Source organism: Agelaius phoeniceus, chromosome 7 (genome assembly GCF_051311805.1).
Source record: "Agelaius phoeniceus isolate bAgePho1 chromosome 7, bAgePho1.hap1, whole genome shotgun sequence".
Classification (NCBI taxonomy): domain Eukaryota; kingdom Metazoa; phylum Chordata; class Aves; order Passeriformes; family Icteridae; genus Agelaius; species Agelaius phoeniceus.
The window spans coordinates 48,802,734-48,821,139 of record NC_135271.1 but is presented as its reverse complement, the minus strand read 5'-3'; the positions used below and the strand labels follow the sequence as shown (position 1 = coordinate 48,821,139).

Here is an 18,406-nt window from a genome sequence, read left to right as displayed (position 1 = left end):
TATTTTTTCTTTTAGTTGGGGTTGGGATTAAATGTGTGAGATTGTATCTTTTGTTTGGATGTAGATGTTTATTAGTTTTTATTTATATTACAGTTTTATAAACTGTGAGTTCTATAGTATTTTATGTTAACAAACGAAAAAATGGAGTTGTATTTTTTAATAAGGATTTTAAGGATAAATTGTTTAATTAAGAAATTATACTTACATTATTTTTATTTTAGCTTAATAATTAATTATTTGTGGTTTGTAATGGGGACTTTTAAATTTAATTATATAATACTATTTAAACTTATGAAGAAGGAGGACTAGTTTTTATTTTACAACTTTTGTTTTATAGATATATTACTATATTTTGACACTTTAAATTTTATGTTTTCTACTATGTGATATTACACATTTCTATTTAAATGACATATTTGTAATTTTAGTTTTACTGTTTAATTTTGGAAGTTCTTTCAATGGCTTTAGCTTGAATGTAGTGTTTTCTTGAATGTCGTGTCTGTTAACACAGAAAGTCTAAAATTCTGAGTGACCAGACACAGAGTGACATCAGGCTGGAACTGCTGGACAATCAGATCCTGCGGCACCACCGCTGTGGGAGAGGAGAAGATTCCTCCTCCATCCAAGAGCTCAGCAGCAATGGTGAGCTGAGGGTGAGGATCCTTCAGCTTCCTGCTGATGCCTTCAGAAGGGTGTCCTAAGCTGGGCAGAGTCCCAGAATAAAGCAGGGATTCATTCCAAGCATCTCCTCCATGGATCCACCTTGGGCAGCACCAGAGCCCAGCCAGGGCTGCACCCAAGATGAACCAAAATGGCCCCAAAATGCACCAGCGCTCCCAGGCTCTGTCCCTGGGATCAGTTCTGCTCCATTTGCATCTTGCAGTTCATTGTCCCATCCCAGCTTTAGCCCCTGCAGTCCCACCCTGCTTGTTTTTCTCTCTCCAGCCCACGGGGTTTGTGCTCCTGGGCTGAGATTTGGCTCATTTGTCCTTGGTGCCCAGCTGGAGCAGGAATTGTTTTGTCTCCCTGCTCTGTGCACAGAGCTCAGCATCCCTTAAACATTATCCCTTTTACACCAAAGCAGCACAGAGCCTGAAACATAGAAAAGATAAACCTGAGGCATCACTGCAAAGCTGAGTTCAGCCTGGCAGCTTTGAGAGAACTCTTCCCAAATTCTGGGCAGCAGCCTTGGTGTGATGTGTAACAAGCTGGACATGCCAGGTTCAGGTAGTTGGATGTGATCTGCCAGGACCTTGAGGGGCAGGAACACTGGGAATGTCACCCAAGTATTGGGATCTGTATTGGGATCTGTCTTCCACACCAGAAAACAGAAATACAACATCTGGACATGGCTTCACCCAGAAACTTCTATCTTACCTTATGACCCCTGTGAGCTGCTGCTCCTCCAATCAGCCTTTCCTGTATTTCAGAATTTTTGGGCTCTGTTTTTTGAGCAGATCCAAACCAAGCCAAATTTAAAGGATCTGAATGGTCCCATCACCTTGAAAAAGTTCAAGGCTGAAAGTAATTCCATGCACAAAGAACTTGGTGGGATTTTAAAAGCACCTTTCAAGTGATGGCAGCACTGTGCCAGGGGAGAAAACTTCAATCTGCTTTGCTGGAATGTGTGAATGCGCAAAAGTGGCAACCAAACCTAAACAAAACTGGGACCTAAAATAACCTCAAACTGGAATTCTACTTTCCCCCCTTCTTTGGATGAATGTGATCAGCAAGTGTGAGGAGCAGGACCTTCATTTGAGCATCCAAAGTCTTAGGGAATGCCAGCAAAACGTGGTTTTGAGCATAAAGACAAAATGAAGCCATTCTGCAAATGGCACCAGAGCACAGAAAATGCCTATTTTAGCTCCTGCTCAGTTGCAGAGAACAGATGGAAACATTTCGTTTGGACAACAAGAATTATTCCTTGAAAATGCAGTATTTCTCCCTAATATCAAGATAGCCTGAAAACCAGTAAGAGCATCTTTAATTTTCCATGAACTGAGATCTGTGCACCTGTTGGGGCTCTTTTAACATCATCAGTTATCAGATTTTACATCAGGTGAGTTTCCTGCTCCGTGGCACCATCCAAAGCTTTTAGCAGGCTCATAATATATAATATATGATATATATGATATATGATATATGACATATGATACATAATATATAACTTATAACACATAACACATAATATATAACACATAACAATATATAATATATAATATATAATACATAATACATAATATATAATATATAATATATAATATATAATATATAATATATAATATATAATATATAATATATAATATATAATAGAATAGAGACTATATTATAGATAAATAATTATAATGATGACGATGGTGATATTATTATTATTATTATTATTATTATTATTATTATTATTATTATTATTATTATTATTATTATTATTATTATTATTATTATTATTCCTATTATTTTGATACTCTTTCATTAGCAGCTTCAAATAACAGTGCCCAGGTCCTTGCAGGTAACAGTTAACTGGTACTAGTGGAAGGACTGAATTAGTAAATCTCAAGTAAGGTTACAAAGAGTCAACACAAGGCAGATACAGGCTCCTGAATGATTTCTTTTCTGAACTATAACCATGTCCTCTGCTTAACCACCAGAATTAAGAATCTGCTCGTGCAGGCAGATGCTCACTTTGCATACTAGGGCTTCACTACAAAGCGGTGTAAACTTGCTCAATGTAAGAATTTATCCTAAAACACACCTGAAAATGTTTTGGATGGACACACCAAATAATTTGGCTTTTAGGGCTGCAGGTCAGCCCAACTGAGCACATGATGGTAAACACAGGAGGGTAAAAAAGTTTATTCCTCAGCCCCTTCAAGTGTTTTAGGCAGCAGATAAAAATGAGCAGCTAAAATCAAGGTTTTTCCCTAAGAGACTTTTGGTTTGTTTGTCCAAAGTAACATTAAATACAGAAAACATGAATTCACCTGCAATAACCCTGTCCTCTCCCATTCTCCAAATTATCATCAAGGGCTATTATTGTACCTATTTCCCACAATATTTTACATCAGTGGTTCTCCCCACTCGATGGAACTACATCACTATGGCACAACTGATGTGACAGCACAAACATCCCTTCTGCTTTGTTAATTGAATTAATTGCCTTGGTCCAAACCCCAAACCCACACCAAGCTCGAAATCTGTTGCAAGCACACCCTGAATGGCAGCCTGGGCTTTGCAGAACAAGTCTCAAAGCCTGGCACAGGGTGCCAGAGCAGCTGTGGCTGCCCCTGTGCTGCTACCCTGGGAATTTCAGCCTTTCTGTGCTGGCAGGCACTGACCCCCAGGAGAACACTGCATTGACCTGAGGCTGTGGGGAAGCTTCCAAAATGGAATGGTGGAACTGGGATTGTGGGTGTGCAGTTTGGATAGAAGTGTGTGATATCACAGGGGGGGAAACTCAGAGTTTCAGGGTTTAGAATACAGGAATAGATAGAGAGCAAGGTGGAGGGTTTGGGGTGGAGGCTGCTCCTTCTTCACCTTCTTCTTTCTAGATTTAGGTGGTTTTGTGCAATTGGATAAAAATGTCCACATCACAACATATGAGTAGTTAGTTATTAAGTAAAAATAATGTAGGTGTCATTTCTTAACTGAACAGTTTATCCTTAAAAGTCCTTCTAGAGAGAGATACAGCTCCATTTCTACCCTGTTAGAATGAAGTGCTGCAGAACTCACACTCTATGATACAATAAAATAAATAAGAACTAATAAACATGAGTCCAAACAAAAAAATACCATCTCACCATTTAATCCCAACCTTAACAAATAAGAAACAAAAGAATCAACATTAGTGGTGTGAGGGTTCCCTGCATCTCTGGAAGTGCCCAAGGCCAGGCTAGAAGGGGCCTGGAGTAGCCTGGGACAGTGAAAGGTGTCCCTGCCAGAATTGGGATGGATTGGGATTTAAGGTTCTCCAAACCCAAACCATCCTGTGATTCCACGAATTTCTGTACAATTCTGTACAATTTCTGCACCTCTGGATAAATTCTGCCAGCAAGTTTGATAAAAATCCATTTTTGTAGCTCCTTTTCCAGCTGCTCTTCCTGAATACAGAAGACATAAAACCAATAAAGAGGAACAGAATCTTGTTTTAACATTTACTTTGAAATTTTTGTGAGATCAGCACCAGGAGATGATTTGGGAAGGGCCATGGATGTAACCAGGGGTGTGGAGTCATCCTAAGAACACATCCAACACACCTGCAAAGATCTTCCCAGCCCAAAATGATTGCACACACAGGCAGGGACTTGAGAGAAGATTTTGGAGAAGCTGAGCCAAGCTGAAAAGTCTCTTCACACAGAATTGAAAATTGTTTTTAAAATTTCCCACTCTTCAAGAGTAACACTCTAAAAAACTTAATCCATGAAGCTTTTTGGAACTACAGCAAGATAATTTAACACGTTGTGCTGCTCTGAAGTTGAGGTCACACATTCTGCCATCATGTTGTGCATGAATTTTGATTTCCCTCAGCATGATGGTATTTGTCATTCATGGAATCATCTCAGGTTAAGGCAAATGGTGAAATGTTGCATCAGGTTGTATTTTAATAACTGGAATCGAGGATTTCAGGTATTTTGTGCTGTTGCAAAGGCACCATGTGTACATTTACATGCAGTGACTGTTGTATCCAAGGAAAAGCCACTCAGTGATTTACAGCCACGGCACTCAAGCACAATTATCAGCTTTGAAACCCATCAATTTGATTTTTTTTCCCCCTTTCTTTCTTGCTTTTAGCTGGCACTAGCACAAGGAGTTCTGGCATAGACTGTTTTCAGTTTGTACACATTTCAAACCAGCGCTGATTTCCTGGGACAGAGGATTCAGAATTGCCACATTCCCTTTAACTGAGCAGGATTTGCAATAGTAAAAGATTTCTTGTACTTTTAACTGTTGGGCTTCCAGCACTCAAAGCAAGGCTCATTTTCTTTTTCCAATAGAAAGTGACTTTTTCTTTCTCAAACCAATGGAAAATCTAACAGGGCCAATGTGTCTTCCTCCCCCTTTTTAAATTTATTTAAATTTAATAAAGTGCCAGGGATATAACTTAACTCCAGGCTTAGTTTTTGTTTTTTGGAAGGGACAGAAAGGAACAAGAATCTCATTTATTTTTGGCAGCTTCTGGTGTTAATATCAACACAATTTAACATATTCTTCTATTTTTTAGGCAAAAAGTCATATTGCTACTCAGGTGCATTCCCAGAGATGCCAGAGAACTTTCTGGAATGTGAATTGTGAAGCTATCAGCTACTAAACTTCTTTCTGGACGTGTTCTCTGGCACACTTCAAACCCTGCTGTTTTTAACCACCTAATGAGTGATTCCTTCAGAGATGATCCTCCTGGAAAATCCCTGTTGGGAGCCTTGGCACCTTCCCTGGGAGGGTGGGGAGGGGCTGGGCTGGGATTGCCAGAGCAGCTGGGGCTGCCCCTGGATCCCTGGCAGTGCCCAAGGCCAGGCTGGAGCCCCCTGGCACAGTGGGAGGTGTCCCTGCTGCCCATGGATTGGGATGATTCAATGTCCTTTCCATGCCAAGCCAGCCCATGATCCCATGGCAATGTGGGATGTGAAGCTTTGGGAATCCCTGCCCAGCCCCTGCCGGCTCCCGTTGGTTTCCTGCTCCCAAACACCCCCACAGAACTTGCCAGGGAAGGGAAACCTCCAGGGGAGCCAGCAGGCAGCAGCACAGCCCAGGGTGACCCCAAGGGAGGTCGGGGACACGAGGAGAGCTCTGCTCCCACATCCCACATCCCTCAAGCTGGTTTTTTCTGATGAAACAACAGCAGCTGAGGAGACAGTTTGGCTCCTTCAGTCCTGTAGCCCTGTCAGAATCCATCCACAGGTACCACATGTGACACCTACTGAAATTAAATCACCCTAATTAGGCAGCCAGCAGGCCCTCCCACTCGTTATTGGGTGCTTAGGAAATGTCAAAAGCAAAAAAAAAACCATCCAGGCCCTGGAGATCACCAACCTCTGCATTTCAACCACACCAAGACCACGCCTTGGAGTGAAAAGGAAAGAAAATCCAAGTTTTTCTAATGTTCAAAGGGTGCCTTGAAGGTGTCACAGGTTTTCAGCTATTGCAGTGCATTTTCTTTAGAAGCACAGATCAGGTTTTTGGTTTATTGTATTATTTACTTTCTAGTCTTGAAAGCATCAACTCAGCATTCTGAGCTTTCAAAAATATTCTGTTTTCTTCTACTGTCAGGCCTTGAGCTGCTGTGGACAAGGACAAACTCCAGATCCATTTGGATAAATCCAGATATGCCACAGGTTGTCCCACCACTCACTTTTGTTGTCCAAACCCTGAATTTGATAATTTATTAAACTTAAATCATCAAGTTGCAGATGTTACACCAAGATTCACTGATAGAAGAATTCATGCTTATTTTCTCTAGACCTTCACAAGAAAACCTCATCAGGAATACCTTCAATATTTCTTAAAAATCTTATTTTTTTACCTTTTATTGGAGCTATAGAATTATGGAAATGAACAGCAGGGATGGCTTCAGCATTGACAGTGTTTCTAGATGAGTTCAAAGACAGGTAAGAAGAAATTTAACTGGTTTGGAATCTCTGTCCTAGAGCTCATCTTGCAAAACCTGAGTTACCTAAATGTCTGAAAAGCAGAAGGGTCAGGAATTGGGATGAGAGCCCCTTCCAGAATGCAGGAATGGAACACTGAAATTCAGGAATGGAGCACTGAAATTCAGGAATGGTGCAACGAAATTCAGGAATGGTGCAATGAAATTCAGGAATGGAACAGTGAAATTCAGGAACAGGACACTGAAATTCAGGAATAGAACAGTGAAATTCAGGAATAGGACACTGAAATTCAGGAATAGAACACTGAAATTCAGGAATAGGACACTGAAATTCAGGAATGGAACACTGAAATTCAGTCATTACATTGCTGTGTTTGTGATTCTGTGATTTGAGCATGTAACTGAAATGCTTTTTCAGCTCTGCCATCAAGAATCAGGACTCCAGGATTCAGCAATTCCAGCTGGACAATCCTCAATCTGTCTGCTTTAAAATCACCTTTTTACCATCACTAAATCACATTTAATTCACTGCTAGAACACACAGTTCAATCCTAGATTCGTATTTTATAAATTCCTATTTCCACCTAAACAAAAAATTTACCATTGTGTCAGTCCAGCAGATCTTTTCTATGTTGTGGTTTGGGGCTTTTTTCCTCCCTTTTGAAAATTGTTTTTAAAATTTCCCACTCTTGAAGAGTAACACCCTAAAAAACTTAATCCATGAAGCTTTTTGGAACTACAGCAAGAATATTTCCCATTGTTGTAGATATTCCATGAACTTGAATCTAAGCTAGAATTTACTCCAAGGAGCACAGCCCTGCTATTCTCCTTGAGAAGGAAGAGTCTGTAATCCTTGCAAGCTCTCCTTGCCCCCCTTCCCTTCATCCCCCTTTTCAAGTTCACTTCCCAGGCTGAGGGGCTAAACTGCTTTCAGCTTCTTACATCCTTCTGGATTTAGGGATTGATCACAGAGGGGGAAGCCAGACCCTTCTTTCCTTCCAGCCTGCAATGTAATCCCCCTGACCTGAACCCAAAAATCACTCATGGTTTTAGCTCTTCCTCCAGAATTTCTGCACAGTGGGAGAGGACAGGCAGTGCTGGAATTCTGTCACTCCATACCTGGAGTACAGGCTCTCAATGCACAGAAATGCCATTTGAACTCCCTCACAATTTGGTGTGTAACTGTTTCTTTGGGACACCACAAGCCTCACCTTAACAAATGTTTCAGCCTCTGAAAAAATCTCTGTTTAAAACCTACCACATGGTGTGTGTCAGTAATTTAGGGGATAAAAACCAAGGCACATCAGGAGTGCAGCTAAAAACACAGCACTTTATAAATCAAATTTATGCCACAGAGCCAGAGCTGGAGGACACTGGGCTGTGCTCCTCAGCTCCCTGCTTGGGAGATCACTCACACACAAATGCCTTGCACAAACTTTTCCCAACTGGGTTCATTTTTCCTTTCTGCAAGAAGTGCAAGAAAAGGCTGAAGCACAAGCACAGCTGAGGGAGGGGCACAAGGAATAATAAACTGCAACAACAAGAAGCAAAAATACAGTTAGGCAGGATTTAGTATGTATAAACCACAGAAAATAGCTCAGTCCAGATCACAGAATGGTGAAAGTTGGAAAAGATTTCTAAGATCATCCAGATAAGAGGCAGAAGAGGAGGAATTTTATATAAAATGCATTTTGCTGCTATTATGGGTAATTAATATGGAAACAGTTTTCTGGGTGCTGTACTGAGCTCAGTGTCAGTGCCAGGCTCTGAAACAAGATCAGGGAGCTGTGAGCAGGGCCTGTGAAAGGCGATAGCCTGGGAGCTGCAGGAAGGCTGGGGACAGGCACTGGGCTGCCCTCTGAAATTCACCCAGTCCCACAGGATCACACCGTGCCACCCTCAGTGTCACCCCTGCATGGGCAGGGACACCTCCCACTGCCCCAGGCTGCTCTGGCAATCCCAGCCCAGCCAGGAATTCCCAGTTCCCAGTGTCCCATCCATCCCTGCCCTCTGGCAGTGGAAGCCATTCCCTGGCTCCTGTCCCTCCATCCCTTGTCCCCAGTCCCTCTCCAGCTCTCCTGGAGCCCTTTTAGGAACTGAAGAGTCACCCCAGAGCCCTTCCTTACTCTTCCTTGGATGCCTAGAGCAGCAAAAGGACCTGTCTGGGGAAGGAAATCAAATCCTGCAAGGAGCAGATCCAGAGATGTCAGACACAATCACACAAGCCATGCCCTCACTCCCATCTTCACTCCAGGACAGGTTTCCCAAAAAGTATTCCTGGTTTGAAGGATTTTCTCATGGATGAGGTACACTCCCCTCTTCACAAAAGTACTCAAATATTGATGCCTCAGGTTTAGCTTTTCTATTTTTCAGGCTCTGTGCTGCTTTAGTGTAAAAGGGACAATGTTTAAGGGATGCTGAGCTCTGTGCACAGAGTAGGGAGACAAAACAATTCCTGCTCCAGCTGGGCACCAAGGACAAATGAGCCAAATCTCAGCCCCAAGAGCACAAACCCCGTGGGCTGGAGAGAGAAAAACAAGCAGGGTGGGACTGCAGGGGCTAAAGCTGGGATGGGACAATGAACTGCAAGGTGCAAATGGAGCAGAACTGATCCCAGGGACAGAGCCCGGGAGCGCTGGTGCATTTTGGGGCCATTTTGGTTCATCTTGGGTGCAGCCCTGGCTGGGCTCTGGTGCTGCCCAAGGTGGATGCATGGAGGAGATGCTTGGAATGAATCCCTGCTTTATTCTGGGACTCTGCCCAGCCCCTGCTCCAGGGCAGCCCCAAGGCATCACTATAACTTTGGGAATTAAACCTGGCTCCCAGAGTGTGTTTTTCCAGGGATCAGGTTTGTGATTCCCATCTCCTGCTCTGGGCTCATCAGCCTGTCCTTATCCCTGTCCCTGCAGCTGCAGCCAGGCTGCTCCTTCATAATTATAAACCATCTTTAAGTGGAATTTTAGCTCCACATTCCTGCAGCCCAAATCAAAACTATTCATGGAGAATGTGTAATTTTGTATTTTAAATATGTTTAGATGGGACCATCATGATAATCTGAGGGCATTGGCCCTCCAGCAGAAACATCTGTGTCAGGGGACTTGTCCCCTTCTCTGGTCTATTTTTAAAAGCTTGAAATGTATTTTAGATTTTAGATCATCAAGGAAATGCAATTTAAGACGAATCAGAAAAATCAGTTTTATGTACGGACTGGTTTATAACCATAATTTCCACTGAAAAGGCATTAGAAAAAGGCCTTTTAAGTACTAAGAAAGAGAAAAACCAACTGAATTATGGAAAAACATTTGGTAGGAACCCCCAGATTTCATACCCTCGTGCTCAGGAAGGTGCCTGGCTCACCTTTAAACCCTCCCCATCCTTTCCAAGAGAAGACTTTGTGAAAGAGCTGGATTTTACAGGATTTTACAGGGCTGCAGAACAGGGCTACCCACAGCCTTGATAACACTCCTGACATGGAAAAACCAGTCAAATATTGATGATTTGACTTCATTGGTTTTAAGCAGCCTGATTAATAGTTCTTAATCACCTGAATCAGGGATTTGCTAACTTGCTTCACTGGAAGATAAAAGTTTTGTGGTTTCCAGTGAGTTTTGAAGTGACCTTTACAGGAACAAAGCTCTTTCTCTCCCATCAGCACTTCCCAAGAACTGTTTTCCAAGGATCACAGGCAACTGAGTAATAAATATTAACCTGATGCAGGCATGTGCATATCAATGTGACCCAGCACTCAGAGGCAGTGTACTCAGCTTCCTGCACTTCAGGTGGTGTTGTAAGGCAGGCAGGTGTAAAGAAGCCCAGCTGAAGGCTGTGTGTGCTGGGGATACATTGAATTCTGTACTCTGAGAATACAATATCAACTGCAAGCTGCTCCATGAGAACTCCACGGAACACAAAGAGGATCCTCCAGTCGGAACACCCACGTGTCAGACTATTCCTGAGTGCCATTGTGCCTCCTGTCACCTGCTCATTTGCCTGCAGGATCTGTCCTCTGCAAATGTCACTTGCTGCCACTCAAGTGCTGAAATTATGCTGCAGATAAAAAGAAAACTTAAGGGGAAAAAATAATAAATATATATATAGGCCTGAACCAGCATAAATGTCTGCACTGGCAAAGGTATAAAACTTCCAAATAAGAATTAGCAGCATAAAAAAATGGTGTTGGAATTATCTTGAGGAGGTTAAATATACATTATAATACCTATAATATTTATGATTTTCCTCTGTTGCCTTTTATTGAAGGGGCACCTGTGGCCAGGTTTTGCTGTTCCCTCGTTGGGACAGGAATGAACCAAGAATCCACTCCTGGAGCTGCTTCCTGATGAACTTTTTATTGTCAAATCACACAGAGATTCACCCCTGAACTCCCATTTATGTGGTACAGAAACAAGAGCATTTTGTTTTCTAACATCTAAACAACAAGCACCTCAAATAGATTCCTATGCCATGGAAAATTCACTGGGACCTGTGTCCTGAACAGCTTTAGTTCCTGGATTAAGGACTGATCACAAAAGAGGGGATATTTTAATTTTTGATGAGTTTTTCAACAGAAACTTGAGTTCATCTTCCCCTTCCCTGAATTCTGGGCCATTCTGAGAGTGGGGGGAGCTGTTCTGTCCCCACTCTCAGAGTGCCACCAATAAAGTGAGGGTGGATTGGGTTGGGTTAGGGTTGGACTCTGGGACCTTAAAGGTCTTTTCCAGCCCAAATGCGTCCCTGATTCTGAGGTGCCACCTCCAAGAAATGAGATGAATCCTTTCAAGTGATCCAAACTCAGTTTGGGAGGCTGAGCCAAAGCCAACTGCGGCAATTCCTGCCCCACCTTGGTGAGAATCTTCCCCTCTCAGGAATATTTTTCAGGAATGTGGTAAGAAATCAAAAGCACCTTTTTTGTGTGCAGCTTTGGAGAGGAAGAGAGGCTCCTTTCTTCAGAAACTTGCTGTGTTTGATTTTGAAAGCATCCCTGGTTTTAATTTTCAAGCATTTCCCTGGACTAGGATCCTTCTAGGAAAAGGCCAGTTGAGAATCTCAAAAACGATGGTGCCTTCCTAAAGCATTTCCAGACATTTTTCACCATGATTGTGGCCCTCCAAGGATGTGAATTGATAGGGAGGGGAAAAGAAAACAAAACTGAAACACCAAATGAAAATAATAATCCCTTCACAACCTTTCAGGCCATCTTCATGTAAAAAAATCAACTTTTTTTAGGTTTTCATTAATGGCTACATTTTAAATTTGTTGCCCTTGAGCTTCTTTTTTTTTTTTTTTTTTCAGAAGGAATTATTAAAACAAAAAAATCAATGATCTGAGTTTGGTTTGGTTTGGTGATTCAACAGGAAAGAATAATTTGGTTTATCTTAAGTACTAGACTATACATTCTTCTTTTAAATATAATTTATAATTAATAAAGAATGACAGGAGCTCCTATCTATTATTTTAAACCAGTAGCCCTTTCAGCAAAAAGCCTGGCCTTGGGCACTGCCAGGGATCCAGGGGCAGCCCCAGCTGCTCTGGGAATCCCAGCCCAGCCAGGAATTCCCAATTCCCAGTGTCCCATCCATCCCTGCCCTCTGGCACTGGGAGCCATTCCCTGGCTCCTGTCCCTCCATCCCTTGTCCCCAGTCCCTCTCCAGCTCTCCTGGAGCCCCTTCAGGCTCTGGAAGGGCTCCAAGGCCAGGCTGGACGGGGCTTGGAGCAACCAGGGACAGTGGGAGGTGTCCCTGCCCCAGAACTGGATGAGTTTTAATGTCCCTTCCAACCCAAACCAGTGTGGGATTCTCTGAAACCTGTTGTTAAAGGTGCAGGAAAGCACAAATTGAGAATTCCATCTGCAGGGAAAGGCCTGAGCATTTCTGAGGAAGGAAGGATTGAACAATTAAAGGCAGCAGATTGCTGGTTAAATTCCATTTATTTAATGGAAGGGTTTCTATAGAGGAAAATTGCAATGTTATCATATAATTAAAGATAATGCACGAGGTCTGAGTGGGTGAGGCAGGGTCAGGAAGGTTTGGGAGTATTGGACTACACATGGAATGTGGATTCCATCCAGAGAGCCCCTGCTTTTAAAAATAGATCAAATGGAACAGCAGCAGTGGCTGCAATACCTGCACAGCTGTGAGCACTTTAGTGGGGGGAAAAAAGAGTACAAAATACAAGTTAAGATGCTGAGAATGAGAACTAAATGTTTTCTTGGAGTTCACTGGAGCATCCTGAGGTTTATCCACATGTACATATTAAAACTTTCAGGAAATAACCAGTACAACATGAACCTTACAGAGAAAACTACTTTCCCTGCCCTAGTTTTTCACATAGGAAAAAAAGGGGTTTTTCAGAACCCAAACACAGACTTTGACAATTATTTCCCCAGAACATTTGGTTTTCCAAATGGTGTAGATTCCCATTTTAGAACAAATGGAAACATGCAAAGGTCTATCCTGGAAGGGAAGAGTAACAACAACACAAATCAACCCCTCAATGAGGCAGAGGCATAAATAACCTCTCTTGTCTTCTAAATGGAAAAATTTTCCTTCTGAGGGTCAAAAAAAAAACCCCAAACTAAGGGAAAATGAAAAGGGAAGAGAACTGCCTTCATTTTCTTCCTTCATTTTCAAAGCCTCCATAAATGACACACTTAATTTGTGTGGGCTAACACAGCACTTCCAAGAATTCTCTATTGATACTGCTTCAAAATAGAGATTATATATGTGTATATATTATATATGTATAGAAAGATCTGTATTCTAAAGCTTTGCAGAATGAGCCCTTTCCCAGCAGATCCTGATTTGACTAAAAGGAGAAAATTAATTACAAACACTGAGCAAACTTGGTATTTAAATCAGTTTTAACTGTGCTGCACCAGAGCATCACCTGGGCCTCAGCATCCTAAGAGCACCAGAGGTTGTGTTCCTCAAATTCCCACCTCCTAAGAGCCACCCAAAGTTCAGATTTCAGAATTAAGGAGCTTATCCATGAATTCATCCCTGCCCTTATTCAAGAGCATTTTAGAGGCTTCACTTTGAAAAGCCTCAGCTCTGGAGCTGGTGCCTCCAGAAGTTCAAAACTGAAGCTGAAGCCTCATTTTGGACCTCTCTGCTAAAGCAAAGAAAAGCAAATATGTAAATTCCCAGTGAATTCAAGTGCCCCATTAGGAGCTCAATTATATTCTGAAATGATGTCTTAATTGGTTTGCTCATAGATGAGCTGTACTGCTAACCAAAAATCTACTGCCATAATCAGCACTAAATTTCAGATATTGCCACACATTAAATTAACAGCAGATAATGAGTGGGAAAATTAGCTCTATTTCCATAATAGAAACAAAAAAGTCCCATATTACCTATGGTGTTTACAGAGAGTTAGTTTCAAAATAGGAAAAAATGATCCATAAACTTGAATACCCTCACATTTCTTTAGATCATTTACTGATAATAAATAATACAAGCAGAGAAAATAAATGGCACAGGAAACATCAGATTTTGTGCTTTCAATATTTAATTTAAAGAAGTTATACTTCTGAAATTCTATAGAAATTTTCAAGAGATTTACCACTGTTTTACCCTTTTTTCACCCAATTTTTGTCTTTTTGAGCATAAGCCCCATCCTCAATTACTCTTTAGATTTTAAGGCAGTGTTGCTTCTCATCAGTACCACAAAAATATTGTAACTGATCTGCAGGTCAAAACACTCATGAGAAAAGAAGAATAAAGGAAAACATTAAGAATAAAGAAAAACATTAGGTGCAGGAAAAAAAGAGAAGCTAAGGAAGGACAGATATTCCCGTAACTAAAAGGAGGAGAAGAAACTGGGCCCTTTCATGGATATTTATTATTTTTCACTTCAGAATAAATTAAAGTTATTATTAAAAAAGGGGTTAAAATTTGGCAGAGTGGTCAGACTCCCCAGCTTCAGCTGCTGTTCAGTTTTGAAGGTCAGAACCAAACTTATTGAGATAAATGCATAATGTGGATTATTTGAGTTACCTTTGCTGTCTGAAGGAAACAGATTTCAGAGATCTTGTCTGTAAATGATATAATCTTCAACAGTGCTGCCTCCAGCGACCACCATCGTCAGCAAGGATCTGCACAACAACACCAGAGCACAAAATCAGCCAGGAGAGCTGAACACTGCCTGATTTATTGATTCAAAAGGCACAATTGCATGCAACACGTGAATTTAGGAGCTGCTGTTCAAAATAAACAGTCACTACATGGGAAGGGATTGGTCTGCTTGAGGAATAGGATGATTATTTTGCATTAATATATTTAAAAATACACCTAACTTGGGGAATTCACTGTTATACCAAAATAACAACAGCAAGGGTCCCACGAGTTAAAATTTCAATTAAATAAGATTACAAATTAGCATTGAAATGTGGCATATTATAAGCACTAATAGATTATGAAAAGTTAAACCACCTCCCTAGGCTGAAATTAAAGGTAACTTTAAGACAAGGTCACTAGAAATGCCAGTTATGATTTTAAAAAATAAAATTACTCAACAACATAACCCCAGAGCACAATTTGTTAGTGCTGCTTTCATATCTCAGCACTGAAGCTATGGAAAGATAAATATAAAAAATTCAATCACTAGGAAACTCATCAGGCCCAAAAGTTTTTGCCTTGTAAACGGTTTTTCTTTTTTACTCAGTCAGCTCCACTTGGTTTAGACTTTCTAAGAGCATGGAGGAACCCAAGTCTAAGCAAAAGAAAACCCTCCTGAGATAAAACACCTTTCAAACCAACTTCTGCCACAAACCAGCAGGTTATGGAATCCCTGCATGGACACTGTGCTCCTTCTAGAGCTTCCAGAAATGCCAAATCCTGGCAGAGGAAATAACTCCCATCAGTGTCTGAAGAGAACTGCCACAAATCTGGATGTGGCAGATCATTCCCTCTCCTTCTCCTGGAGACCTGAGAAAGGAATTGGCTGTCCCTGCAGCCACCGCTGAGAATGTAGGGGTCAGCCTGGGGAGAACGACCCAAAATGAGCCAGGGAACTCCTAAAAAGCGGCTGGGCAGGCTCTGGAAGCGACCCACAGATTGGTGAGGAAGGTCCAGATGTGGTTCAAGGTGGGGCTGAGGGGCAGGAGAGGAATGGCAAAAGGTTTTCTTCATAATTGAAGTCACAAAGTTTCTGTGGAACAGGAGGTGGAAGAGATCTGGTGATGAGCTCAGCATCGCTGAACAACCCAAGCCAGGCCACCAAATGTTGGCGCACTGAGGACCAAGAATGCCTGGAGGTGGCACTCAGGGCTCTGGTGACAAAGTGGGCATGGCCACAGCTTGGATTCCATGACCTTGGAGGGCTTTCCCAACCCCAAAACCACTAAACCCACACCTTGAAACCCACACCTTGTGCGGCCAAAAGCTACAACCCCTCAGAATCAGGAGTAGTTAAGGTTGGAAAAAGCCTCTGAGATCACCAAGTTCAACCAGTACCACTTTTTGACAGCTCTGTTGGATTGGTGCCCTTTATTTGGCCTCTAACCCCATCACCCTTAAGCCTAACCCCACAAAGTCCAAGGAATAAACTGGTACAGAAGCCCAGGCAGGACCCAACAGCTGATGCCAAACAGAAGTTTGGGTCAGTGCCTCCAAAGAGGAAAGCCCACCTGCAAAGAACTGGGAACTGGATTGAGAACTGGAGGGAAAAAGGGCATTTTAAAGGGAGAACACATAATATGGAGCAGCTCTGGGATGATGATGAAATATTTCATTGTGCCACTTTAAACAGATCTTGTTTGCAGTCTCCAAAGTGGTTCTGAGTCTTCCCTTAAAGTGACTTTGTTCACATAATTTGGTGCTGAGGTTTTCTATCAACTGTGCTTCAAACTTCCCATTCAGTTCTTAATCTCCCCACATTTTTTTCAGTGCCATGAAAAGATCTGTATTTTATTTTTTTCCACTGACAAGTAAATCATTCTCACGTTGCCTTTTGTGTTAATAGATGATATTTTCTGTTTTCTTTGTGAACTGCACAGCCACAATCCAGATATTTAAACTCTGCTCCCACTGCAGATGTTATTTCTGATCAGATTTAATCATCACTCTCAAACAGAACAACTGCAATAATTGTAAGGGTATCATTAATTTTGTTCTCAAAACCTCTAAGCCTTCTCCAAGGGCTTGGAGCATCACAGCACTGGGAAGAAATTTCTTCTGTGTTTAACCACATCTTTCAAGGGAAATCTGCTGAATTTCTTGGGACTTGTTCATTTTGCTGAATGGCACCTGAGAGCTTCATTTTTTCTAAATATGATTTTATGATCATCACCCTAAGACCAGGAGGAGTCGCTATGACCTCACCTCCAATTACTGGCAATTTATTGATGGAATTAAATGTTTTCTGTGATTTACAGTGTTGACTCCTCTAAGACATTTGTCACACAAATAAAGACAGAATTCCACAGAATGCCAGACTGGTTTGGGTTGGAAGGGAGCTCAGAGCCCACCCCTGCCATGGCAGGGACACCTTCCATTATCCCAGGCTGCTCCAAGACCTGTCCAACAGATCCCTGTGGATCCTGGACTCCCCTTCCTGCTCACCACAGCCCAGGAGTGCCTGGAATCCCTCTGTGCTGCTCTTCAGGTGCTCCCCGTTCTTCTTTTTAAAATTTTTCTCTTTTTCTTCTGTTCTCCAGCACTTTATTTTGAATGTTGTTCCTCTAAATATCCCAGAGTATGAAGAGTTGGTTCTACAGGATTCTGCATCCTAGTCTGGTGCCAACCCACCAAACATATGTCTCTGCTCAAATGGAAGAAACTGTTTTGATTTCTCTTTTTTTTTTTGAAATTTCTTCCTGGACTGGGGACAAAACATTTCTTTAGATACAACTCAGCATTTAGTGTCTTCTGAGACATGAAACTTCCTATAAATTTTTGTTCATTTATTCCCATGCAATAACTTTGAAGAAGCTGAACTGTCTGAATACGTGACAAGAATTATTAAACGTTCAAAAATTTATTACTAAATCAAAATTAATGTAGAAATTCCTGGTTGGGAGGGTGGGGAGGCCCTGGGATGGAATTCCCAGAGCAGCTGTGGCTGCCCCTGGATGCCTGGCAGTGCCCAAGGCCAGGCTGGATGGGGCTTGGAGCAGCCTGGGATAGAGGAAGGTGTCCCTGCCCATGGTAGGGGTGGCACTGGATGGGATTTAAAGTCCTTTCCAACCCAACCCATTCCAGGATTCCGTGATAATTCTCCAATCTCATGGGTGACAAACATGCCTGAGCTTCCTAGAGATGTTCAGGAATGAAAAGAAACCCATCAGCTCAGACAGGTGCAAAATCTCACATCATTTTCTGTTAGATAAGGGAATATTTGGGATGCACCACCACAGAAACACTCCAAAGCCTCTGCAATTTCCATCAGTTGTTGCCTCTGGGAGGTGTTTTTCTTGTTTGTGAGAAAAAAATCCCTCCAGTCACATGAAAATTATTCCACAGCAAGATAAATGCAGGCAGGAAACAGCAGAATTTCCAATGCATAACACAATATCTGCACAGAGAGTTAGGAGGAAAAGATTTCCTTCTTTTTTTTTTTTTTTTTTCTTTTTTGCAGTGGGAAATGCAAAGGAGCAGCAGACTGGAAAACATTGTAGGGATCTCTGTGTTTTCACTCCTGAGGGTGCAGAGCAGGAGCAGGACAGGAGCAGGAAGGAGCAGGGCTGGATTCTCCTCCGAGCTCAGAACCCAGCTCAGCTCCAGAGCCAGCCCTGCAGAAGAAGCAGCAGGAAAACACGAGAGGTTTCCTGGTTTTGTGTTCCACAATCCTGCTGAAAAGGCTGCCTCAACCTTT

The 18,406-nt window shown here is 42.0% G+C and overlaps 1 protein-coding gene across 4 annotated transcripts in view; it reads right to left on the bottom strand.

Annotated features, from left to right (window-relative positions):
- Positions 1 to 18,406, bottom strand: part of MBD5 (methyl-CpG binding domain protein 5) — a 129,780-nt gene that overhangs the window by 66,794 nt on the left and 44,580 nt on the right. For all 4 annotated transcript variants that reach the window (XM_077181770.1, XM_077181769.1, XM_077181771.1 and 1 more), the window contains exon 2: positions 14,590 to 14,687. The gene's annotated coding sequence lies outside the window, so the exon portion shown is untranslated. The remainder of the gene's footprint in view (positions 1 to 14,589; positions 14,688 to 18,406) is intronic.